The 27,835-nt window shown below is 45.7% G+C and overlaps 1 long non-coding RNA gene across 1 annotated transcript in view; it reads right to left on the bottom strand.

Moving 5' to 3' along the window:
• Window positions 1-25,626, bottom strand: part of LOC144166536 (uncharacterized) — a 96,721-nt gene extending 71,095 nt beyond the window's left edge. The window contains exon 1 of the long non-coding RNA XR_013321698.1: window positions 25,591-25,626. This is a non-coding gene — a long non-coding RNA (uncharacterized LOC144166536). The remainder of the gene's footprint in view (window positions 1-25,590) is intronic.
• Between the last annotated feature and the right edge of the window lie 2,209 nt (window positions 25,627-27,835).

The raw sequence follows: 27,835 nt of genomic DNA, 5'->3' as shown, positions 1-27,835 counted from the left end.
GTTATCTATGCCCTGTGGCAAAATGGCGCAATAAAAAAAAAGCATACTCCGCCGCGCACGTGCTCGTGCTCGTGCTGCAGCCGGTGCCCTGCGGGGGACCCAGCGTCGGCCATCCACAGCTCCGAGACGACCACTTTACCTGACGCTCCGGTCCCCCCTCCCTCACAACAAGATGCTCTAATGGCCACGGACGCCCCAGGTGACCCCATGGACACCCCAGCCGAAGGCGATATCGACCTTCCCGGGACTTCTACCACTACCGCAGACGACAACGGGTGGATAGAAGTACGTCGACACCAACGAGCCCTTCGAAGCCCAACTACCGCCGATCCCCAACATTCTTCACCCACTGCCACAGCCCGAAGCAACCACCTACGATCGCCACCGCCACAAGTTCCGCATCCGCACGGAGACATCAAGATTGTCTTTCGACTCCGAGGCGGATTGGACCTGAACTCCCACGACCCCCTCACCCTAGCCACCCTCCTGCAAACGCAAGCCTTCCTTCCCCCTCATCCGCAAGATCAAATCAGGCTACATCTGCGTGCCAACTTCGTTGTTTTCAGCACTCCTCAGGAAGACCGCGCCTGTCAATATGCGGCGCTCAACAATCTCCGCATCAACAACCAGTTATACCCCCTTGCAACACACGCGGCTGGACCAGCAAACTCAACTGCCGGCATAGTATCCGGTCTTCCTTTCGACAGGAACGCTGATGACATCGTCAGTGACCTGATGCACTTTAACCCCCATCTCCACATCCTCGATGCGCGCCGCATGGGCTCCTCCACCCTCACACAGATTACCTTCCATGGATCCAGGGTTCCTTATTGGATACGTTACCATATGGTAACACTACGCTGCACTCCCCTGAAGCGCGAGACTGAAGCCTGCCTGCACTGTTGGTCCGTAGGGCACCGGGCCGACGTATGCCCCTCACCGGCAGTCGACAATCGCTGCACCATATGCGGCACTCCCAACCCTTTCCCGCAACACACGTGCCAACCTCGCTGCATAATTTGCTCTGGCCTTCACCCAACGGGAGACCCAGCGGGAGGCCCGTGCTAGCAGCCACGGCTAGGATCTGTTGGTCAGGATCGCCCATCTACAACGCGTCTGTAATATCACATTTGAAGCAACATACGTGTGCAGGTAGTTGGGCTGCCAGGTACCTCATAACACAGAGGTAGCACAACTGCTGGCACTTTTATGTACAAAAGCTTCCTTTTAAATTGTATGACCGTCAACATCAGTACGCATAGGCTTGGGAAAGTAGTATACTGCAGTAAGGGCTTCATTCATTGTCGAAGCTCGGTATTGCTTCGGCGGATTTTATCTGGCACTGTCAATTCATTGTATGAGAGGACGTATAATATGAAGAACAGGGTCCACATATCTGTGCTGACAAGAGTGGTATATCACATGCACTTGCATCTTCTCTTTAGTTTATCACCTAAAATGATTATGTCATACCTCCATCAGTTTATGTAATCATGGGAAGCTTTGATCTTGTTTACAAGGTGTGCGAAATTGTACTCAACATTCACACTACCTGCTGGTCGTAACACTCATACAAGGGCAGCTACCTCAGACACTATCAGCAGATTTTCCTCTTGCACAGTTAAACACGGGCATACTTAATAGTGGTATAGTCAAAAACTCGACGAAAATGTATCCGCTCAGGCACCTTTTTAAGAAACACTAAATAAAATAAAACAGTACAAAGGCTAAGCAGTCCCGATTTAAACGTGAATCTTCAGGCGTAATTATTCTGAGAAACTGCAATGCCATCGACCGGGAGGAAGTGACGTCCCCATTAATCTACAGAAGGTCATTACTTTACAAGCTGCACGTTAAAATTTTGACTGCTTGTTCGTTTTTGCCTCATTGTAAAACAGAAACGTGTGTGGGTTTTCTCAATGTCTTTTGACATCCCATGCTCGCTTTAGTGACTGTTTTACTATTTTTCTTACAGGGAACAGCTTGAAATGCTAAAACCAGCTTGATATACTTAGTAATTATGTACGCCTGTACCATATAATAACGAAATTGGCATCTGTGATATATTCATTGAATCAAGGATTGTTGTTTTTAACGGTGGGAATAATTATCCTATATCAAACAAAGTTACGTGCTCCAAAGTAGTTTTATGATGCGACTTATTAGCGGCATTTAAATGAGTGCTACACACGCACGACCAATGTACACTTCCGTCAACGTGACTGCCATTTTGACGTAATCCGTTGAGCAATATACATATGTAACCCAATGACAAATGTCCGCAGCTTAGATGAACCATCTATGATGAATATTTCTGCCATGTTACGTCACGTATGGAAGCAGGTGAGACGAGATACGCGTAATACACTTGGTGGAGTGCCAATTACAGCTGAAACTGATTTAGGACAGGAGTATTGCTATAGACAGTGTGTGACTTATGGGAACATGCAGCCAACATAGCTTTAAAAAACAAAGGGTGTTGCGGGGGGTTATCGAATAATCCTTTCAGGTTTTTTGCGCAATTACATCCGGTCGTCTGAAAAGGACGTGCGGTTTGCGCGTGCATGTTCCACACAGCACAGCACGCTCAACAAGCTATTGAGCTTCTGGTGTGAATGGCGCTTCGCGCCTTTCAGGGAGTTAGCACAGCCTACCGGTACTTCTTGCTCTGCTGACACCAATGACATCTGTGCAACACGGTTAACTAGAAGCTAATAACCTAACACGATATACCTAGAGACATTGTGAAATGTAAAAGCTTGGAATATGTGCAAGTTTTCCTAACTGCGTAACTTAAGTACGTGTTATTTTTTATATGAAGAGAGACGCCATAATCCCGGTTTAGGAGCGTGGCCTATTCTTGATTCCTGGAAGGTATATCAATATAATCACAGGAATTGCATCCAAATAGCGGACTTAGGATGGGCCCGTTTACAGTGGAAACACTTTATTACACAAAATATCAAGAGGGAACCGAGAACGCTACCCTAAGTACCAATATAAGAAGCAAGAAGAGTGTCAGCTATTCGGTCCAGTCAGACAAATAGGAATAAACCCACGCTACAATAAAGAATGGGAGCACATCAAAAGCATTTGGTGATTATTTTTTGAGTAATTAGGCCGTCGAAATGGCAGGCTCCACCAGCGTGTGCTTGTGGCGGGTATGACATGCATGGAAGAGTTATAAAAAAAGAAACTTCTAAGACGCCTTAAAAGAATTATTCATAATATCCCGGAATATGACAATGCAGAAGATATTACTAGAAGCCTCGTGTGCCAGAAAAATCCCACTATCCTTCAAGCAAGGAGGATGGACTGAACCAACTCGGCCATCGTTATTTTTGAAGGCAACACGGTACCATACTACATTTACTACCGTGGAGCCGAATACATGGGCTTCTTACACAAGAAGAGACACGAAGTCTGAGATGCTTGCGGCAAGCTTGGACACCACGCCGATGTCTGCCCAGCCCCAGTAAACAAGATTTGGAAGAGCTGCGGCACCAAGTCCCCAACCGAAGATCACGATTGTGAATTAAAGTGCGCGCTCTGCGGCCGCGATCACCCGACCGGCGACAGAAAGCGCCGACTTCGTTTTGGCACCCCCCACCTTTTCAAGAAGAGTAAATAGGAGAAGAGACAACGACAAGAAAACTACAAAATACAGCAAGATGGCTTACGTAACATTATTCGGAAGTCACCCAGCTTCAAGCCAGACTGCAACACCGACACGCGTGATCGCTCGAGCTCCTTCCCACGCCTCTCTTGTCAAGGCCGACAAAGCAGAATGGATAATAGCAGTGACACCTTAGCAGCCGACCACTCCACCGGAAGCCAACGTCGGTCGAGATCAAAGCCGCGGCGCCGCAGCCCCAGCCCTCAGGGTGCAAGACACAAGGCCAGATCCAAGTCCCGAAATGGAAGGCATTCACAAGGCACCGATCAACAAAACAAGGTGAGCTGGGCTAGTGCGGTCTCCCACAGCAAAGCTCTATCGAATAACATAGAAATGGAGGACATAATTAGCCCAGGGAGGGCAGAACAGGAATTCAAAATTGTAAAAAGCAAACAGATGCTGGAACTCGTTCTTGAAGAAAACAAATTGCTGAAATCAGAGTTATCAAGCTCAAAGGCGCGAGCGATGGCATGACACCATCCTCGTCCAAATCAGTCGCTCCCTCTTGCAACTCTGGGTAGGTAGCAGGCAAAACTGGGCCCCCCAAGAAGCCATTGAGGGCAACAGAACCGCCGAAAATTGTGATCCTTGATAATTCGTCTAGCGATGAGATGGAAGAATCGAAGTCAGATTCCCCTCCATCGACACACAGAGCGAAGGAATTAGCTTCAGATAAAAGCCACGCCCCGTCGGGTGGAAATAAACATGTAATGAAGGAACGCTCCACCAATTCGGTGAAAAGCTTACCGAGACAATTGGCGCTACGCTTGGCGCCAAATTCGACGCCCTTGCCGCGAGTATTGGAAGTCAAATCGCAGCGCTGAACGCCAGAGTAACAGCTCTCGAAGCCGCCATCCCACGCCTCAGAGCTGCGAGGAAAGGGGGCGCGGGTTCCTTACAGCCACCAAACCATATTCCCGACCCACATTGGTGGAAGGCATAAAAACTTCTCTTGAGTATGCATCGCCCATAGACTATGCAGCAGGAAAAGAGTAACGCGCTGGTCTTGTGGCAGTGAAACTGTCGTGGGTTCCAAAAAAACGAGGTAACTTAGAACAATTCATTAAAACTGCAGGTTCGGATGAAGTGCCGGACGTCATCTGTGTCCAGGAAACTGGCATCCAAATAAAACTCTCAAACTATAAATCATTTTGCGATTTGGAAGAGGGCGCGTCGGGTAAATTCCAAAAAAGAAACCAATAGTAGCAACTCTTGTGAGGCGGAACCTTCCGGCCGTGCGTCGCGACATCGGAAAGGACACGACGTCTCCGAACCACCTCGTTGTAGAAAAAAAGTGGGGATACAAGCGGGCTGCCACGACTAAGGGTAGGAACATGTGGCTCGACGCGCAGCAGGAGGGTTTTTCCCTGGTTACAGACTCGGCGCACCCCACACGAACAAGAAATAGTGTTAGCGATGATACGACTCCGGACCTTACGTTCACCAAAAACACACGCAAAGAAGCCACGTGGCTAAACACACAAATATTTAGGTAGTGACCATTATATCATCACTATCACAGTGGGGACTAGGATCGCCAAGCACAATAGGAAACAACTTAGGATTGTTGACTGGGATACTTTTCGCAAGATCAGGGCCGCCGAGTGTGTCTGTGATATAAACGATGCCCCCCTTACAAGCCACATAGACGATATTCAAGAATGGGCAGAGCAACTGCACAGGGATACTAAGCAAGCCACCAAGGATATCTCGGTAGAGGCGGATCTTTACCAGGCTGATGATAAACTCCTACACATTTGGGAGGCCAAACAAGGCTTACAAAAGAGACTCCGAAAACAGAAATTAAATCGTAACTTACGACGACGTCTTGCCGCCCTTAATAGAGACATTGAAGACTACGCCAATTAACTGATGCGTCAAAACTGGTACAGTACATGCGACAGCATGGAATCCCAGATTGGTCTTGCGAAAACTTGGAATCTTCTCCGCTCCCTCATTGACCCCGAAAGTAGCAAGACCACGCAAAGGCACAACTTGAGTATTCTGCTTCACAGATTTGAAAGTTCCGGCAAAGAGCTAATTGAAACAATTCTACAGAAGTACATAAGGGACTGCTCCGCAGAAGTGCTCCCGCCATATTCAGGGACAGGGAACGAAACCACGGACCGCCCCCTCACGGTGCACGAAGTAGGAGGTGCTATTCACAACCTGCGACCCCGCTCCGCCCCGGGTCCAGACGGCATTACAAATAAAATGCTAGGGAATCTGGACAACCATTCTCTCGAGGCCTTAACCCGGTACATGAACGTGTGCTGGAAACGGGGTCAAATCCCGGCCAGTAGAAAACTGTGAAGGTAGTCATGATTCCCAAATCCCTAATTACGACCTATATCTCTTAATCATGTGCCGGGAAACCTATGGAAAACGTGATCCTCAACAGAATCAACAAATACATGGAGGAAAACGGCCTATATCCACACACAATGACCGGTTTTCGACCGAAACTCTCAACACAAGACGTGATGCTTCGACGTAAACATGACATCATAGACGGAGCGCACTGCTCCCCACTAGACACCAGGGCTATACTGCGAATTGACCTCACAAAAGCATTTGACTGCGTAAGACACACGGCCATCCTCCAAAACCTAACCAAACTGGGTCTAGGCCGCATTCGCACGATTACGTTAGCAACTTTCTTTCGGGCAGCACGGCTACGCTCAGCGTAGGTGGTATTCAATCGGACACGCTGGAACTGGGGAGCAGGGGGACGCCGCAAGGCTTTGTCCTCTCTCCGTTCCTGTTCAACGTAGCCATGATTGGAATCCCCGAATTCCTGAATAACATTCACGGCTTGCAATACAGTCTGCATGCAGATGACGTCACGCTGTGGGTTCCGGGTGGCAGTGACGGACAGATACAAGACACACTACAAAGGGCAATAGAGGTAATAGAAACTTACGTGATCCCTCGTGGCCTGAACTGCTCCCTACAAAAATCAGCGCTTCTACTCTATCGCCCGACTAGCGGGGGACGTCGGACAGACTCAGTACCTCCGGACATTCAGCTCGTTACATGCGGAGGCCAACGCAACCCGACAGTTTCAAGTATCCGAGCCCTGAGCCTCTGCATCCAGGCCAACGGACACAATTCAGAGACCATGCTCGCTCTCCAAAAGAGCGTACACCAAACAACTCGCCTGATATCACGAATAGCCAATCCACACCACGGGACGAAAGAGCCCAACCTCGTGAGATTGTACAAGCCTTCGTCATTAGTAGAGTAACATATGTCACCCCATTCCTGCACCTGAAATGCGATGAACAAGCCAAGATAAATGCCATGATAAGGCGGGCTTATACGCCTCAAGCGCGGCCTGTAGGGGCGCCACTGAAATCCCCCCAGCGGCCCGTTTCAAAAGCAGGCGCGGGAGTCCGCGTCCCGCTTCCCAGTGCCGCCGCTTCATTTGCGGCACGTTCACGACTGACATTTACCGTTTACGGGCGTTGGAAATCCATGTTTATGTGGAGCAGTCACTCTGTTCGCAAATGGGGTGTGTTTACGAGAGTGTAAATGTTTCTGACGCGATCTTAGTGTGGTAAATTCGGTCTGTATAAGCGCCAGGTGTGTGTCACAGGCCAGCGTCGCGGAACCGGCGTATGATGGAGCCGATTGTAATTACACTGAGCTGAACTTACTAGCAGTGTCTCTGTAACCACCAGTTCCTTAGATGTTCATGCTACGGCTATACACTACAATTTAGATCGGTTTTGTGCGCTTACATAATCAGCGGAGTGCTCATACCTGGCAGCACCAATTGCGTGCTGTCAGGTATGAGCACGCCAGTTTGCCACTGGCGTGCTCATACCTGACCGCACGCCAGTTTCCAATATTATACCTCAGATATTAATCCCCACCATCGGGAATATTCAACAAAAGTACCATGGACAATGCATAATTACACTCGGGGATAAGCACACAACAGAGTCGTCTTTTCGTGAGGTGAGCGCCCGCAAACATTCATCTGCTACATATATCCTCTGCGAGCAGCGCGGTGACGGCCTTAGAATATAATCCGCGTCCGCGACTAATGCTTCTTCGAAATATCGTCATGTGGCAGAGGGAGCCTGTAGAATCAAGCAGAAACTGAAACCAGAGGGCCTTATCACATACTACACTCTTCCAGCGACACCTTTCACCGCTTGTTGGACAGCCTACCCTACATACTTCCAAAAATGCGTCCGCCGTACGATCAGCTGTTCGTTGAAGTACAAAAACAAAAGGAAAGTGAACACGAGATTTGTGTGTGTGTGATTACTAAAACGTTCATTGCTTGATTCCGCTCTACATTTGTACACAGCGTCCCCCTCCCCTCACCCCCACCTATGTCTCGCGAGAGAGAGAGAGAGAGAGAGAGAGAGAGAGAGAATCCACTTAATTGGAACTCTGGTTTTAGGAAAATAGCGGTGCAATCCGCGTATAGTAGGTCTAGTGAACCCTACCTGGCTTAAGTTTCGACGAACGTCTTTAGCATGTCAGAAGCTGCACTGTTTCTTTTTTCATTTCCGTTAGAGCTACTATTATGTTTCTTAATCCCGCAATTGCACAGAATTTATTTTTCCGTGGTTTCATTAACTTGCTTTGGTTCTTGGTATATGGCGTGTGAGGGCACATATTTAACCACGCACAGGCTTGGAATATGCTTAACATTTTCGCATGGCTTATATTCTTATAAAAGGCATAAGATATTCTCCGGCATTTGTTAATCACATCCCCGAAACATATTTTTCTGCCAGGTACATATTCGAAACGAAGCCGAATTCGTTGTCCACGCTGCAAAATAAAGCCAACCTCTCATTGTGCCAGTATTGGGTCTAAACAAGGCGACAGTACAATTCATTTGTGCCTGATGTTTTGGGGGTGACAGGGGTGATATGTTGCTACCGTCGCCGACGCCCGGAAGAGCGCCGACGAAGCGCGGAGAACCGCGTCCCCGGGTAGCTCCTGCATGCGATCGCGTACTCTACGAAGACGCAGCTGCTTTTTAATTTCCCTAAACGTACTCTTTGCCTATAGACGTCACCATAAGTTTTTTTAGGGCGCAGAAAGGCGAGAAGGAGCGACAGAACCAAAACACTGCACGAGCCCTTATCAGCCACGCAGCGCAAATCCCGTAAACGCCGCGGAGAAGCGGCGGCAGGCGGCGCAGCGATCGCGAAGCTCGAGGCGTATAAACAAGCTATTGGCAGTGAGCGCGAACACAGGCGGCGCTGCGAAGCGCGTCTCCGTGACGTCGCTTAGGGATTCTCGCATTTGTCGTCTGCTTCACTCAGGATCGCTCTACCTGCTGTTTCTTTGCGCTCGGTCAACGTCTGATGCTTGTCCGCACCAGAATTGGCGTGTGGGTAACTTTTTATCATAATAATAGGCTTAAAATCGCATACACTAGCTCATGGTGTCAATTAAAGTATAGTTTTGGATACCGCTACGGGAGAAACATTGCCGGCGCCACCCCATGCCTTGCGAAGCCGGTCCTGTGCAGAGCGCGAAGAGTCGGAGCTAGGCGTCAGCTTCTCATGTAAGCATTCGAACAAAAGGAACAGTGAGCTGCTAATAACCGACAACAGCGAAAATGGAAGACCAAAACAAATTCTAGGCCTTCAGGGCTGTCGGCTTTGGCAGAAGGCATCACGATTCCCGGTAATCATATGTAAGGCAAAACAGTTTTTGCAACCTTGCCGAACGCTCGAACGCGTTTTGTCACATCACTTTACGTTGTCAAGGCATGAAAGTTTGCCGACATGCACTATAGACTGCAAAAACTGTAGGTTGAGTTCCAAATAACCCAGTGTGTATATACGCGCGTGCTGCTTCTATACCAGGCATCTAACCAGTATGGAGGTTTATTGAGCAAACCGAGTCACGTCTTCGTTAAATTTATAGTAACACATATATGTTTGTTAAGACCTAAAGGGATATTTCGGAACATTTTGCACAGCCATATCTTCCCGATATTCGGATATGCGTTATAGGAAAACTGCACTCAAGAGGAGGAGGAGGAGTAAGGGGATGAGGGGAAAACTTTGTTTAACAATTAAATTGATCTGGTTAGTGGGCCGGGTCCTCAGTCCAGGACAAGAGAGTAAAAGTAATTTTCTTCAAATCATAGAACGCCATCCCGAGTAGAATAGGATTTCTTCTTCGCGCCTGGAAGGGTTGAAAAGCAATAAAGAGCTACTTGGAATATTTCTTCGGTTTCGAGTCTTGTAATATATGCAGGTATACTATTTATTACGTTAGTTAGCGAGTACAACATGCCTTCAACACCGTAATCATGTCATCATTGTTCGAGTTGAGAGTCAGTTCGTTATAATAACGATATAATTACGATAGACATTCGGAGCACAAAAGCCGCCTTCGAGTACTGTGGACCACGTTGTTTAGGGCGCGATCGCGGTGGCGTAGCACAAACGTTCTCATTGTATTTCCATGTGAATAAAGAAAGCACGCTGCGGATATGCACCTTCTTGCACGCAGCCGGAATGAAAGCCAATTTGTGAAGAGAGAATGTATGCCATACAAAATGAAGGAAATATCCACACGACCTTTGTGAGGCTCCCAAACATCCCGAAACCTCCTAATAAGAAGTTAGTGACGGCGCAAAAAAATTAATGCGTTGGGCAGAAAAAAAAAGCAAGAAACAATAATCCGATACAAGACAAAAACGAAAAAAAACAGAAGAAAGCCGCTTTATTTCCTGCTGTGCGATGAGCGTGTAGAGGCCGCTTCTTGGTACGTAGTATTAGACTGTTGAGTCTTCATAGGAGCATCTCAAAAATACTGCAGGGAAGCCTACGCATTTTGAATACTTATCGAGAAGATCTGATCGCTGATCCTCGCGAATAAGCAAGAAACGACGAGTTACACACGATCATCTCACCGACACTCTGAAGAAAGTTGTTCTCTATGTCTTCGTGTGTTACAAACTTGTGGGGGATACAGCTTCAAATTATTCAGATGCGTCAGAAGCTGGCAAAATAACTGAGTCGCTAGAAATACGCTTTTTAACGCACTACAGCAACGAAGCGGGTGATTTCTAGCCCAGGCACTGTTGCCCCTCACCTACGGAGTGTAGCAGACGACAGCGGCGCGAATCCCTAAGCCGACGTCAGAGCCAGGGGGCGCCACTCAAAGATCTCATCGCCAATACATGCAGATCGCCAGAGGCTCATGGGTGTGGATTGAGTGCTAGTGGATGGGGCATACTGAGGTCATGGTGCGTGATCACGCATTGCTCACCCCTCCCCCCCCTCCCCCCCACCGCTGGATCTCATGCGTGAGCAGAGATGGACCTGCAGGTGCGACCTAAATGGGCCTGCAGGTTCGGCTCCAGCGTCGGAGATGTGCTCCCGTGGTACCAGGGAAACGCGCTGTTGCCGGTTACACCTGTCTCAATGACAAAAGGGGTGCTCTGACTGTCAAATGTGGATGGTGTACCTGATGTCTCATTGTTGTAGTGCTCGTAAATCTTGCACCTAACTGCAATTCAGCTTGCCTGCCAGGAGAACCAGAAACTTACGTCAGGAGCACCAGATTTATCGGACCGCGATAGTAATACTAATATTAGTGATGGTAACAGAAGTAATAGTTTTGGCGACCTACGTGCGACCACTGGCTGCCGCATGTCTGCTACGCTATCAAGAGGAGCACACACACGTGATCACAAAATAAGAACGCAAAACAGCCTATATGATGTTTAAAATGGGGGCAAATGTACTTAAAATTATGTTAATTAACGGCCAAGATATCTTAAAAACATTCATCGCCGATGTATCTTAGAAACAAGACAACATAGATCAGAAACTTGCTGACATTGGCAACCGCCTAATAAATCTTGAAGAAAAAACAGCGGAGATCGATGGCTTGCGGGCCGCGTTGCAAACAACACAGCAGGCTGTAAATTCCTTACAGCAGGAGTGCCAAACGCTGCATTCACGTCTAAATGATGCCGAAAAAAGGGCTCGTCGGGATAATTTAATTTTCTACGGCATTTCAGAGTCGCCACAAGAATCATTTCGCAATGCCGAGCAAAAGATGCTTGCATTAGTGTCCCAGTCTTTCGGCATTAATTTAAGCACCGATTCTATTGTGCGCGCGCACCGCCTTGGACGTGCGACTCACCATCGTGACCGACCAATAATAGTTAAATTGTGTTCATACAGAACCAAACCTCAAATTTTGGCTAACCGTGCAAATCTAAAAAACAGTGACATTTCCGTAAGCGAGGACTTCTGTCCCGCTACCAGAATCGCGAGGAAAAATCTTTTAGAATATGCGAAAGCCCAAGCTGGTTTATCGGAACTGAAGTACAACAAATTACATTTAAACGGAAAGTGCTACATGTACGATCACACCAATAAGACCGTCGTAGAAACTTCCTTTCAGTCATATACGCCTACCAATGCTGCGTCAACCAGCCAAGACACCCCACCCCCCCGTTTCCACCCCTTCGCCTAAGTCTAATAACCCAACCTGTTAGCAATCTTTGATGGGAAGTGGATTAGGCAAAAGGCTATCTGTCGTCTACACTAACATCCGTAGCGTTTAGAAAAAAACGCGAAGAGCTGAGTTCATTCATTCATTCATGTTCATCTGACATCATTGTACTAACAGAAACTTCGCTGTCAAACAAAATACGAGATTCCGAAATTCTGGAGTGCAAAAATAAATATAACTTTTATCGACAGGACCGAGACTACAGATCTGGGGGCGGGGAACTGATTGCGGTAAATTCTGAAATTGAATCTTGTAGTATTGACGTCCCGAGCGATCTAGAAATTTCATGGGTATCACTAGCAATCGGGAACAAGAAAGTTATCGGCGCTTGCTACCGTGCGCCTTCTAGTGACAGCTGATTCATTAATAATCTACATGACGTAGTGAATCTGGTAGTGGTACGTTACCCAACTGTCCTATAATGCTTCTGGGTGACTTTAACTTCCCTAACATCACTTGGACAGCGGCCGGTACTTGCGCAGTCGCTGTAGGAGCTGAACCGAAATCATTTGTTGAACTTTGTAGCACGTTTAATCTTAGCCAGGTGGTAACGCAGCCGACCAGAATAGCGGCCAACACAGCAAATACTCTAGATCTAGTCCTAGCTACTTGCCCGAGCACCATTACATCGCTGTCGGTCCTACCTGGTTTCAGCGACCACCAAATAATACAATTTGATTTAGCCTTCCCTACGTTGCGTCCTAAAAAGAAAGCTAAATATATTCCAGACTATTCAAGGGCTGACTACAAAGCCATTAATTCGGCCCTATCATGTTTTCTTGATAACTTTCTAAAAAACTTTAAAACACGCTCATTCCAAGAAAACTGGAACTTATTCAAGGAACAAATTACAGAATTAACAAATAGGCACATCCCACTTAGATCAACTGCAGCGAAACGATCACCACGGTACAACAAATCCCTCCAGCGACTAGCTAATAAGAAAAAGCGTTTATATCGCAGTGCCAAACGTTCTAACCGACCGGAATGATGGCAAGCATATCGCGTAGCTAATTCCTCTTACATTCACGCATTGCGTAAATCAAAAGACAATTTTAATAACGTAACCCTTCCTTCTCTGCTCTGCAATAACCCACGGCAATTTTGGAAAGTGGTAACTGGCCCTGAAGCCGACACAATAGTTATTATATCGAGTGCTGGTGAGCTGCTGTCCGGCAAGCAGACTGCCTCCGCATACAACGACTATTTTGCTGGTTCTTTTTCAAACGTTTCACTAGTTGCACACCCGTCACTCAAAGACGCATCTTTTCTACCTATGCCTGAAATTTTGATTGATCCCATTGGTATTGCTAAAATTATCGACTCTTTGAACCTTTCCTCAGCCTCAGGTATCGACAATATAAATTTAAAGTTTCTAAAAAATACTAGAGTGTACTCATCTGTATTTTTGTCGAAAATATTCGAACAGTCTCTCAGAACCGGTGAAATACCGGTTGACTAGAAAGTAGGGAAGGTGGTGCCGATTCACAAATCTGGTGATAAACAACTAATTAGCAACTATCGCCCCATTTTTCTAACCAGCATTCCTGGCCAAATCCTCGAGCACAACATATCATCTCAAATTGTAGCTCATCTTGATTCTAATTCATTTTTTCATCCATCTCAGCATGGTTTCCGCAAACACTATTGTTGTGAAACCTAACTGGCTTCCTTCACACACTCTGTACATAGCATTTTATACCGGGGTTCAACCGCTGATTGTATATTCCTCGACTTCTCTAAGGCATTTGACAGGGTGTCGCATATCCTTTTGTTTTTCAAATTAAGTAAACTTAACCTAGATCCCTACGTCCTTACTTGGCTGCGCAATTTCTTAACCAATCGATCGCAATTTGTTACAGTTAACCATTCTGATTCGCCTATGTCCAAAGTACTATCAGGTGTTCCGCAAGGTTCCGTGATTGGCCCACTCTTATTTCTAATCTATATAAACGACTTACCCGCTCAGCTTCACTCTTCAATTAGTGTTTACACCGATGATTTTGTTATATACCGTGAAGTCTCGAACACTAATGACGCTAATTTACTTCAGAATGACCTTGATACCATCACCAGATGGTGCGAAGATTGGCTAATGACCCTCAACATTAATAAATGCAAAGTAATGCACGTATCCCGGAAGAGCTCTCCTAATTTTAATTACACTATTCAAAATACCCTTCTGCAATCAGTGAATTCATATAAGTATTTGGGCGTTCATTTATCAAACAACCTCTCTTGGGAACAGCACACTAACTACATAACTGCTAACGCCAACCGAACACTTGGCTACATAAGAAAGAACTTTCGCAACATACCAACATCTTTAAAACTACTCCATTACAAAACATTAATTAGAGCAAAATTAGAGTGCGCTGCCGCTATCTGGGACCCCGGTATTATTTACTAACAAACGCAGTTGAAGCGATACAAAATCGGTCGGCGCGTTTCATTTTAAGTAATTATCACCGTACTGCAAGCGTTTCCACAATGAAATCTACTTTACTATTACCAGACCTCTCGCTACGACGCCAACTGATGCGCTTATGTTTGCTTCATAAATTTTACTATCATCCCACTTTACGTGATACCTTCCTATCCAGTCCTTCCTACGTTTCCCGACGCCTTGATCATCGCCACAAGATCAGACCATTCGCATGCGACACCAACACCTTTCATCAAACATTTTTTCCTCGCACGATAAGACATTAGAAGCACCTTCCCGAACAACTAGTGTCCATACGTGTTAATAAATTGTTTAAATCGGCCTTATCCGACCACTTCTCTGTGTAAACTGCTTCAACCATCTTTGTGTGCATTGGCCATGCCATTTTCGCTGTATATTGCTGACCTGGCTGTTGTGTGTTTTTTGTTATTGTTTTGCCGCTACAACAAGTCTCTACGCCTGAATACGCTATTCATTGTATTACGCGGGCGCCTATTTTTATTGTTAGCCTATCAATATCGCCTTTGAAATTGTACATTTCTGCGCATGTGCGTGTCTTTTTTCATGCCTTTGCAACCAGTGTCCTATCCTTCTTTTCTTGTTGTTGTTTGTTTTGGCACCATGGTGCTCTGTACTCTTCTGAACGCGTATTGCCTTTTCAGTCGTGTAGTCATTCATTCTGCTGTTGCATTTCTTTCTCCTGTACCTTATATGCAGTCATCACACCCACTCCCCTCTGTAACGCCCTACCCGGGCCTTGAGGGTACAATAAATAAATAAATAAAATACTGTACAAAAGTCTACACTGAAAAGGTTTCCGTACTAGAATTTGCGTCCTGCGCGAATGTAAAATGCAACCAATCAGTCCGATTGATGAAACTAGCTCTAACATTTGCAGCAACAATGAAAACAGGCGGCTTCTGCACACCATATCCGAATGCGTTGCGCTGAGCGAGAGGTTGCTCTTGCGTAATCATTGTGCTCTGCTACGTCGGCGCATGTTACGTTTCTAGCTAGTAGTGTGGTTAATCTTCAAAGTTAGAAGGATCGTGCTGCTGAACTTCAGAACACAGAGTATATATTTCGCGCCGTTGGTGGCTCATAAACTGAGCCATGGTTCCGTATAATCAGGCATGCGGCGGTTAAAGGAAAGCGCTTCGATGCTTTGGAGTTTTCAGAAACTTGGCGGCAGCTCCCTTTTTACGTCTAGCTACATCAACATTGAGGCCAGAGGTACGTTAAGTGGACTTATTCAGAGCGGTACCGGTGGCCATAGCGGACACCTCGGCTAAACCGCTGTCTTCACTCGTTGCAGGCATCCGATAAGAAAATGGTCAACAGCGCGAGGAATCCTCGGAAGCTACGCGCATGTGCATCGGACACCGTCATCGGGACGCGTGTCTTTTTACTGCGGCCAACCAACGACTGGAGGTGCTGGCTTCGGTACAAAAGGGAATGGAGCACCGGCCAAGCCACATTCACAGCGGTACCGGTGGCCGCGATGGATATCTCGGCTAAACCGCTGTCTTCACTCGTTGCACGTGGGGATTCAATTTTACTCCCTATTGTAATTCAGCTGTTTACGGCTGCCGGACTGCTCTGCAACTTGTGTGTTACTGCAGTCGTTATAGTAGAGTGTTATTGTAGCCCATTCTTCTGTGTTACTGTAAACTGTGTGATATACGCGATAACACGATGGCAAGTAAAAAGGGTGACAATTTGACCACATTTGCACAGGCACTCGCTGAAAAAGCCCCTAGCAGTAAAAGGAGGTATTCAAGGTTTTGACAGACATGACTTCCAAATTTCTGGAGGTGATGCATAAACTAAAAAATGAAGTAAAAGCGCAGCATACATCGAACACTTCTGTCCAGGCAGTACTTGTGTTAGTCAAAGAGGGAGTGAATTTCATGAACGAAAACTTCGAAGAATTCAATACCGAAGTTGTAAATATCCGTAATGAACTGAAAGAGGCAAAACATCTTGTCCTTGAATGCCAGAAAGAGAACCGAACACTAAGCAAAGAACTTGATGAGACCAAACAATAGCTAATTCAACTGAAGCAGTACAGCCGGAGGAGCAACCTCTAAGTGTAGGGCATACCTGTTACTGACAATGCGGATATTCCCAAGGTCGTTGAAGCAATCGCTTCGCGTTTGTCTACAGGACTGTCCAGTCACGACATTGAGATTGCACATCGAGTGCCTGCAAAGGCTAAAGGACCACCAAACATTGTTATTTATTTTGCTTCCCGAAGTACCCGAGACAGATTTTTGCCGGAAGCAAAGGAAACACGTCTGAACGCATCGATACTTGGATTTCGAGTGGCGGATCCCATCTTTGTAAATTAACATCTACGCCCGGAAAATAAGATTCTTCTGGAGAAGGCAATCGCAACCAAGCGCGCTAAATGCTGGGAGTTTGCTTGGGTATCAGACGGGAAAATACTGATGAGGAAAGCTGAAAAATCAAAAGTAGCCCACGTTACCTGTGAAGTAGATCTACAAAACATTACTGGCAATTTTAGCATTCAGCCGCAAAACGAAGCAAGCCACACTAACTCTAGCGCATGATTGCTCCCAGAAAAACATATACGTTCTTCACAGTAACTCAAGCATAGTAAGGAAAAAGGACTATTGGTATCATAAGTGGCCACATCATAAGGGAACCGAATATTACCTCTACTAGTTCAAATGCGCGCGCAACAAATCAGTGTCTTTATTGAGAGCCAGAAAAAAAAGTCCCCCGCATTTCCCCGAGGGGGAGAATGTGAAAGTGCGAATGCACGGTTGTCGGCCCGCTTGCGGCACTTGCGCTCGGCACCCGCAGCCCACCGCCTCGCCGCCTTCTCTTCAATCTCTTCCATCGGGTTTGTAGTATCACGTGTACACCACGCAGTCATCAAGCCGCTATAACGCCGCTGAGTCGCCAACGCAACGCCGCTGACGACGTAGTTTGAATGCGTTAAAGATAGATATAAGGAGCGTTCCTAACTCTGAAATCAGCGTGGCTTCCGTGGCTTAGTCGGTGGAGCGTCGCGCTGCGGCCGCAACGTCCTCGGATCGAAACCGGGCGCCGGATGCTGTTATTTTTTTATATAGTGTAGTGGCCTGGCTGGCGCGCCGAGAGAGGGTGTTGCGAGCTGGAGAGTAGGCTAGGGGGGAGAGGAGGCGCTACGGGAGCGCCCTCACGCGTCAGAAATCCGGCGCCGTTGCTAGGCACGCTAGCTAGCTCCGTTGCTAGGCTGCGGGCGGACGGACGGGGGCGGACGAAGTAGGCTCGACTAAGAAGTGCATTCGCACTTAAAAGACTTCTTTACTCGCCGCATTGAAGATGCCTATCGTTAATAAAGACACCGTTGACGAATGTAATACTTTTTTCACCAATGTCGGTGCTGAACTAGCTTCGAAGCTTCCCGTCGCAAGTTTGGACAGTGTTCCTCTACCGCCAATTGTTAACTCTTTCGCCCTTCCCGAAATTGAAGCCAACGAAGTATTATCGGTTACTGCGCAGTTGTCAACAAAGAAAGCAGTAGGCTTGGACAGCATTTCTGCAAAACTAATGAAGGAAAACAGTTATATCATAGGACCGATTTTGTGCCGTCTGTTTAACCATTCCTTGCTTGAATACGCATACCCGTCTTCCTTAAAGATAGCCAGAGTTTACCCGGTATTTAAGGATGGCGATACTGACCCGTTTAGCTACAGAGAAATTTCTGTTCTAAGCGTTAATAACATATTTCAAAAAATTCTCTCCAAACGCATTCCCAATTTTCTAAATAAGTGTAATATTATTTGCCCGCAGCAACACGGATTTCGTCCAAAGCATTCCACTAGCTCAGCCGTCATTACACTCACCCAGTCTATCAATAGCGCCCTAGACACCACAAAACTAGCTGCTGTTATATTTCTTGATAGGAAGAAGGTGTTCGACATGGTTAACCATGACATCTTGCTAAACAAATTAAAAATATACGAGTTTCGTGATACCGTGCTTGAATATTTTGCTAGCTATTTTACAAATCGTCAACAAATTGTCTCAATGAAAAATGTGACGGCATCTATGCAGTACTTGTGAACAGGAGTACCTCAGGGCTCTACTCTTGGTTCGTTATTTTTTTCCCTTTACGTGAATGACTTGCCTTAGATGGATATTAACCTCAGCCAACTCTATCATGTACGCTGATGACACTGCGATTATAATTACTGCCAGTCACACTACCGAACTCGCAAGCATCGCAAACGCTGACCTGAAAAAAATCTCAGACTGGTATCTGAGGAACAAATCGACAGTCAACACAAGGAAAACTAAGTATGTACTTTTTCAGTCGCCAAACAGATCTCTCGGTTTGGCTGATATCAGATTAGCTATTTGCCAAGCGCATCTTGAATCAACCAACCTTTTTACGTACTTCGGTGTGGCCTTAGATAAGCATATACACTGGGAACATCACGTCGATGCGGTTTGCACGAAGATTGCGTCTGGCTGCTCTGCTCTAATCCAGTTACGTGAATACTTCGACAACGATGTTCTGCGATTGTTTTACTTCACATTAGTGCACACTCATCTTACGTATTGCATCGAGTCGTTGGGCTGGACATACAATACTTACTTAGAGCGCCTGAGGCGAGCGCAAAAACGAACTCTTAGGCTACTCTCGACCCAGCAAGGCGCTGTTTATTGAACTACAGCGTCTTACCATTTCATCTACTTAACGAGAAAAAAACTGCTACATGCCTCCACAACATAATAAGAGACAACTTTCCGTTTGACGTGTCTACACCTAATACTCCTGCACGCGCAACACGGGCCATACCTTCGGAAACTTTAACTTAGCCATAAAAAGAAATGTGTACGGCGCATGTATGCTATAATTTACTGGTATAAAGATCTGGAACAGCCTGCCGCATGACGTAAAAGTTGTAACAATTTTTCTGTTGTAATAAAAAGGCACTACCTTAAAATGAATGACGCACTTTGAGTTTATGCTTGCGGCTATTAATTGTACGTTCTCTCACACTATTACCCCATTTTCGAATGACGTGATTGTTCTTATACAATCTGATGACATCCTGCATTTTAAGTGATTCTGGTGCTTTAATATGATGTATTCATTGTAACCTGAGTGACAAATGCAATTGCCGTTGTTATTGCTGGAAAAAATTGAACGGGATCTTTTTATGTTACTGGCTTTTAGAAATGTATTCATTCAAGAAATCTCTGCTCTAGTAAGTGTTTAGAGTGTCTTTTAACGCTTTTTAAGTTTGCTGTCGACGATGTGTGCTGATATATGTTGTCTGCAATTCTTTCATTTTTTATTGGACGCCTTACTAGCCGCTGGCTATGGGTTCAAACAGTTTTTGCGTATCTTTTGTAACCCCACAAACAACAATAAATTTAATTTAATTTAATTTAATTAAAATAATAGCTGAGGTAAATACGCTACTTTTTAAAATATTAGAACAGCTGGTTGAGCGCAAAATGTACTGTACGCCTCGTGCTTCGCGATAGCTGTGCCGCCTACCACCACTTCTCTGTGGCATTTGTGGAATGGGCGCTGCGGTGGCTGATAGGGTCTCATGCAGTATTTTGGCTCTCTATCAATTTTTTGCCGTTTGCGCGCACTAAAAATTTTTTTAAGGTGACGTCTACAGAAAATTAGTACGTTAAGGCCTTCCAAAGAATAGCTGCGGTTTGGTAAAGTGCTGGATCGCCAACAAGAGCTATCTGGGAATGCGGTTTCGTACGCTTCTTGATCACTGGTATGGGCATTGGCGACGGAAGTAGCATATCAAAACTGTCGCCTCCGAATACGGCCGGCACAATTAAATTTTATTGTCGCTTCACTTTGACCTGGTAGAGGCACAGCGACAGGTTGGTTTCCTCTTGCAGCGCATGCAACGGATGCGCATTCATTTCTATAATATACTTCGTGGAAAAATATGCTTGGGAGATTGATTACCCAATGACTGATAACTTGCGCCTTTTATGGGAATATAAGGCGCGCGGGAATGTAAAGTATATTCCAGGGCCTTGCGTCGCTAAATATGTGCCCATGCACGCATGCCTTATAGCAACAACCAAGGAAAATTAGATAAAACCAGGATTGTGTACGGAGAAATAAAAGGTCTGCAAGTCCCAAAGACACACAATAGCTCGTACGGGAATAAAAAAACCCAGTGCAGCATCAGAAGTGCTTAAGGTATTCGTCTGAACATCAGCCATGTAGGACACACCAGACCAATGGATGCGAAGCGCACAGCTATGTCGCAAGACAGGCGGGACAGGAGCAGTATCGTTAACTATTGTTGTTTACGGATACGGAGAGAAATAGAGGAAATAACATTTTTTTAATCACACACGCATGGTGCGGGTTAACTTTCCTTTTGTTTTTCGACTTTAACGAACAGCTGATCACTAGGCGGACGCGTTATTCCAAGTATAGCATTTCGCAAGCAGTAAAAGGTGTCGTTGGAAGAGTACAGTTGTGGCATTTGGTAAGGCCCCCTGATTTCAGTTTCTGTTAGATTCTGCAGGCTCTCTGTGTCATATGGCGATGTTTTGAAGAACCATTTAGTCGCGGACGCGTATTTCCCTGTAAGCTCGTCTCCGCGCGGCTCCTGGAGGATATGTGAACCAGATGATTGCGTGCGCTCACCTCCCAAAAAGACGACCCAGCATCAAATTTGTCCCTGTTCTGATCCCTGAGTACTTTTTCGCATTATCCATCATACTTCATCTGTGAAATTTTGTGATATTTATGCCACACTACTTGTCAAGGGTAAATAATAGAGGCAAGTGCAGTGCTGTGTTTATGTAAGCGCAGAAAACCAATTTACGTCGTATTCTATAGCCGTAACATGCTCAAGGAAACGCTGCTGAGACACTGTTCGTAAATTTCATCGCAGTGGAATAATGAAACAACAGTCAGCTCCATGCATGTACCCCACTACGATCGTATCAGAAACATTTACACTCTTGTCAATACACCAAATTTGCGAACGGAATGACTTCTCCATATAAATAGGTATTTTCAGCGCATACCAATGGTACTACTCAGTCGTAACCGTGCCGCAAAGGCAGCGCCGACAGTGGGGAGCGTGCTAGAGACTCCCACTCCTGCTTCCAAAACGTGCCGCTGGGAGACCTTAACTGGCGCTCCTACAGGCAGCGCTCGAGGCGTATAGGTTCGATGTACTAACCACAACGCTTAGTTCAACTGACGCAGTTGGCCCGACACTCCCGTGATAGCCCTGCTCCCCAATGAAGAAAAGGGTTGTCCGCTATGGTCGCCCGACGAGATTCGACATGTTGTATTCCACATGCCGGATCCGACATGTCGGACGGAGGAGAAAACATACTTCAGCCGCTGAGCCACCTCGCCGAGTCGGCAATGCTTTCCCTTTGTATCTCTATAAGTGAAGGGGTGGCATGTGCAAAGTTTTGATGCATTGTAATGATAATGATAATGGGGAAGATAAAAAAATGGTAATAATAGCGACGGCACTTGAAATACCCATAAATGGGAGGGACCGAATTTCCAAGTTTAGCCTTCGCATGAGCCTCTCTTATTGAGACAAAACAACAGCTAAACATGTTCTAAAATATTCTGGTACACTTTCTTGACTATTTTGCTGTTTTTTTTTTCAATCAATCAATCCGTGAGTTTTATTTTTTGCTCCAAAAAGTACAGCGAAAAAAGGGGGGCCGGAGAAAAAGCCGCTCATTTGCGGCTTGACGGGGCTCCGGACACCCATCAGCAGTGGACACAATGCAGTCACAGAAGCACACGTACATTAAAACATTAAAACGTACATTTAAAAACATACTAAGCATTATTATATGGTATTGAAATAAAACACACTAAAAACAAAAGATAGTCACAAGCACTTTTTAAGGGAACATTTCGACGGTTTTCTTCGCGTTCAGTTTCATAATGTCAACTTCTTTTGAGTGAAAATAATTTAGTATTGTAGGCAAATCATGATCTTATCTTTTTTTCCCATAATTTGTGCGGGAAAATGGAACTTCCCATGGTGACTGTTGACGGAACGGGTATGTGTATGTGAATTGCTTTAGGTTAGCTAGGTTTAAAAACAAATCTAATTTTTCCTTCACAGCGATTTGGTAAGCGCATATCAATCTGTGATTATACATATCCTTCATTTTATAATTCGATGTTTTTTAAAGATTGGAGCGGTGTGTTCTAGATAATGTACATTTTCAATTATTCGCAGCGCTCTTTTTTGTAATACAGTCATCTTGTGTATATTTATTTCTGTAGCGTTTCCCCACACCAGCATGCAATAACTCAAGCTAGAGTTGAACAGAGCATGGTATAATTTCTCTCTAATTGTGGTGGGCAAAAAATGGCGATTCCGATTTATGATGCCAACCGTTCGACTTAATTTTGACTTCAGTTTTTTCACATGGTCGTTCCATGACATGTGCTGAGAAAAAGTAACACCGAGCGTTTTCACAGATTTTTCAATTGACACAGTGTAAGGGCCAAGAACAACTGTTTCCGGAACACTGATTGTGGTACCCGGCGCACGAAACACAACGCATTTTGTTTTTGATTCATTTAAAACGATGCCATTCTGTTCACTCCAAGCTTGCAGTTTAAAGCAGAACTGGCTTGCGTTCGCCAACAGACTCGCCACATCCTTCCCCGAAAAAAATACCGTGCAGTCATCAGCATAAATTACAAATTTGCCGCAACTATCTATTTTGATTATGTCATATATATAAAAGAGAAAAAGAGTGGGGACTAGAATACTTCCTTGCGGGACTCCGCTCTTGATGCTTCTACGGCGTGATGAATGTTCACTTAACTCTGTGAATTGAACATTCATCACGCCGTAGAAACATCAAGTGCGGAGTCCTGTGCGGGCTGCCTGCGGGCTGCCTGCGTCAGTTTGTGCGGGCTGTCTATGAGAGTTTGGATAATGACAACCTTGCGGCAGGGGAAAACATCCCTGCCTGGATAAATGCTTGCGATTTGCAAATTTTGTAGTAGCAGTAGACGCACGGTTATTTATTGGGAATGGGAAGGCCGGTTGGCCAGAGGACGGAAATGGGATTACTAGGGGGGAGGAACAAACTTTCTTTAAAATTCAATGCTCAAGTAGCCAGTTTTCAAACGAGGAACAAAAAGACCATTTTGAGTTACAAGGCTGGTGGTATACTTCGGCTGAGACTACTCTTGTCAGACCAATCCCGAAAAGAAAGTGCGTGGCGCGGCGAAGAGTTTGGGATCATGGTGCAATATCTTTACATAAGACAATTAAAAAGGTACGACATTTGGTTCGACATATTGCGAACAGTCTGGGAAGGATCTTTTGGATATTGCAGGAACATCTACGCGCATCTACTTGCAATACCATCAAGCATTGCTTGCACTTTCACTTTTAGGCTTGGGACGAGTATAAACTTGACTTCCTGTGATGGAAGTGTCTTACAAAAAACCGGGGCAGTTAGCACTGGGGATGGAAAGCTGGAGAAACAGCACAGCTGGCGGCCTGTCTCTTCGTCTGAGATCCGGCAGCCTCACCTCACATTTATTTCCCTAATTCCCGGTGAAAGTTCTCAATGACTGTCAGGCCCGGATGGTTTCGTACGCAGGCTTTGATATCTCTCCCAAACTGCACTGCGTTAGCACGCGCTGGAACCTGCGGCTAAGTACAAAGCCGACGCCCGCACTACAAACCCCCAAAAAAGTGCTGTGCCCCAGGAATAGAATTATAGCTCAATCGGATACACGCCGTTTTCATAACGCGAGAGACCAAGGTTCGATTTCGACCTGGGGAAGCGTTTCGTTTCTTTTCAGTTGGCTGCAAGTGCTGCTAACCCGTACTCGTCCGCAGGCATATGTGGGCCTTTGGTGTGGCCAACTGGTTACGCTACCGGATTCACGGCTGTAGGTCCCCAGCTGGAGTAGTCTAACCTTCCTCGCCCTTCTTTTTTCTTTAGGCTTCATGGTTTTCTATCTACGACGGATGGTTTTTGTCGGCCTAAAGAGCTCTGTGATCAAAAATTGGAAAAAAAAAACTTCGTTTCATTCCTCTGTCAGAAGAATCGGTAAAACACAAAAGTGAAATGTGCCGCGAAATCTGCAGCTGAGCATGATTTTCGGGTCGGCAAATGTCTTGTGAGTGTGCTTCTCGACAGGCGTCCTGCTCACCGGTCGCTTCGGCAAAAGTGTACTGGCGTCAATTCCGTGACCTATATGACGTCAGTGAAATGTTAGTGTATGGTGGCATAAAATACTTTAATGTTAAAATATAAAACCCGAAAACGAACAACCTTAAGTATAACGTACTCTTTAGTACTAAATGTTGCTTCCCCACAACAAGACACTGTTTGCAGGGGTGCACCCTTTGCAGGCCACCTGCTTCGTTGTAATGGCTTAATTTCCGTGACGGATATGACGTCAGTGAAATCTTGGTGTATCTCGGAATAAAACACTTTTGTGTTAAAACATCACGACGTTCTGGGTTGTGTCTGGCCGCAAAGGGGCACCATTGTTTAATTTTACGGGCACTGCCTCGGTAAATTTCCAGTGGACTTTCAGATAATTACCCGATTCCCTTCGTAACCCTCGTTGATAAAGCCAACAGCCAATATTTCATACAAATGTCCGATACGCAGTATTTGATACAAAATCAATACAAATAATTGAAATGTTTTCCACAGCTAAGGGCATTGTTAAGGAAATGCAACTCGTGTTACAGCAATCTAGGAGCATTTATATCTAGCGTGCGCAGTGCATGGTGGACCTCCGGAGAGCACATTTGCACTCCATAGAATTTATGTTCTAGTTTTTACATAAATAGTGCTCCACACCAATATAAACAAATATTTCCCACTTTATTGCGGGTTTTGTGGTTTTTGTCAAGCCGCAATATATGTTTTACAAACTAGCCGCATTGAAATAGGCAAACATACTCACATTCCTGGCGATGGCACGTTCGTTTTTATAGAGGTATTGCGAGTATTTGAGCTGACTGACGTGGAACATTTTTATACGAACAGCCAGCCTCACAGCTACGCGGACGTCATTTGACCTTTTGGAGGCGGGCATTCCATAAGTGAAGAAGTAAATTTGCATGTCTCATAAAATTCCATGTTCTCTGTTTCCTTTATTCTAAAAACTTTGACATTAACTATAGCAGAAACCTTAATCGCTGGATTCCAGCGTTTTCGGTATGTGCTGTGCATTAGAAAAGCTACCTAGATAGAAACATTGAGGCTGGCTAGTAAAATCAGCGCTTAGTACTTAAAAACCGCAAACGGCACTATTCGAACAACTTTTTTAGTCTCTCCGTTGTATATCAAATTAGAAATAGCTACTTTCAGTCTCACAAGTTCTGCTTAGACGACCGAAAATCACTGCCCCGAAACTAATTAGTCATAGCCCTAATTTCTCCTTACCCTACCCAATAATACCATTGTGGGCTAAAACTTTCTGGTCTACAAGGTAGGCTGACGACTGAAAGCTATGGCTAGGTGAAATCTGTAAACACACTATGACGTTATTATAGCTTTTCATAAACGTCGACCAGTTAAATACAGTTAATCTGGCTACAAAATGTCTTATGTGCTAACCGAATTAACGCTTATTCCGAATGTCAGTTTTATGAAAGTTTCAAGCAGTCTGAACTTGAATACATCCAGTTCATACCGCGGTTTCTGAAGTGCGTCTACAGTTGTCTTCGCTTAGTATATACTACGAAACTACGGATGAGCGTTTACAGCCCCTCTAAGATCGGGTGAGCCACCGTTCACGCCGCCGGAGGCGTGCCTGACTTTTTTCCACACGTCCGACGACTTCCTTGCCAAGGAGCGTTTTCGGCACTGAGCCAGCGACCGTAGTATTGCCATTCGCTACGACAGACCAGGATGCAACCATCCGGGCTCCTTCTACAGATGCTAGAATTGTACACATCATTTATGGCAACTCCCTCGAGGAAGACGAACCCATACACAAACAACGCCGTGAAATACTTGGTGGCAGAGACGCGGAAGAGCCTATGTATCTTGAGAAGAAAAGCTGATTCCGCAGGAGCATACACTCTTGTTCCTCGAGGAACCACTACTTGCCCTCGTCTCATACACGCCCCCAACCCCCCCCCCCCCGGCTTTACTGCCGTTTTTGCACTTCAAAAAAAGGTTTGTTTCACTTACTATGTCGGTACATTGCGTGAAGAAGCATAGACGTCTGCCTGAACCACCCCAAGAAACAGTCCCCGTGACTAACGCAGGTGTACTTACTAACCCTATAAGTGGCAATCGTGTATACTAAATTACCGCTTACCCCAGTTTTCGCCATGGGTTACACCAATAAAACGAGAGGTCACCGTATTTAAAAGGGTAACTTGGTACATATAAGTCCCGTACGTGAAACAAAGGGGTTGTAGAGAGGCAGGCAAGTGTGTGAGAGAGTTTCTTTGAGACCAGTGAGTTTGAGCGAACGCAGGTGTTACAAGGGGCTGGTTGTAAAAGTGCCAGCTACCAAAAAAAGAAAACTGTATAGTATGCTCTTTTAAGTTTAAAAGTACCGGCACAGTATTGCCGTGTGAAAGGTGATGACCTATGAATAAGGAACGTCATAAGGAGAGTGGGTGGAAAGGGGGGTAGCGCATCGCAATTGCCATATGCACATTTACTGCGAGAGAAATTTATGGAAATAGGGGCGTCTGGCGGGAGGTGAGGCGTCGCCCTAAACATGGCCTTTATTTCATGTGGCTCGTAAGTCTGGTCATTCCTCCTTACTGAGGTCAATGTTTCCCTGTCGCTATTTTGGTTTTGCATAAAAGTCAGGTCTTCGTAGCCGCTATTTATGTGCTTTCACTGGTCTTAACCACCGTAATCCTTCTTACTACATTTTTCAAGCCTAAAATCGCTGACGGTGCGTGTCAGGACACTTGACGACAGGCGCGTCGGGCGCGGGGCGGTAAGCCTCGCGCGTTTACGACTCCTCGGCAACTCGGTTAATAATAGAAAACAGCAGTGCCTCTGTATTCACTAATGTGTTGCCGCATTTACTGGCATCATCTATCTCCGGTCACGCTCCATTGTACACAATAGTTATGCTCCTCTCTTTTCGGGTTGAAGCAACGTGTGAGGGGAGAAATGTGTGATAGCTATACTATATTCATTACTCATTAACCTTAATTCGGCGGTTGTGATGCTCG

Source organism: Haemaphysalis longicornis, unplaced genomic scaffold (genome assembly GCF_048455015.1).
Source record: "Haemaphysalis longicornis isolate Haplotype H1 unplaced genomic scaffold, Haemaphysalis longicornis Haplotype H1 scaffold_18, whole genome shotgun sequence".
NCBI classification, from domain to species: domain Eukaryota; kingdom Metazoa; phylum Arthropoda; class Arachnida; order Ixodida; family Ixodidae; genus Haemaphysalis; species Haemaphysalis longicornis.
This window is presented reverse-complemented; position numbering and strand designations above follow the sequence as displayed.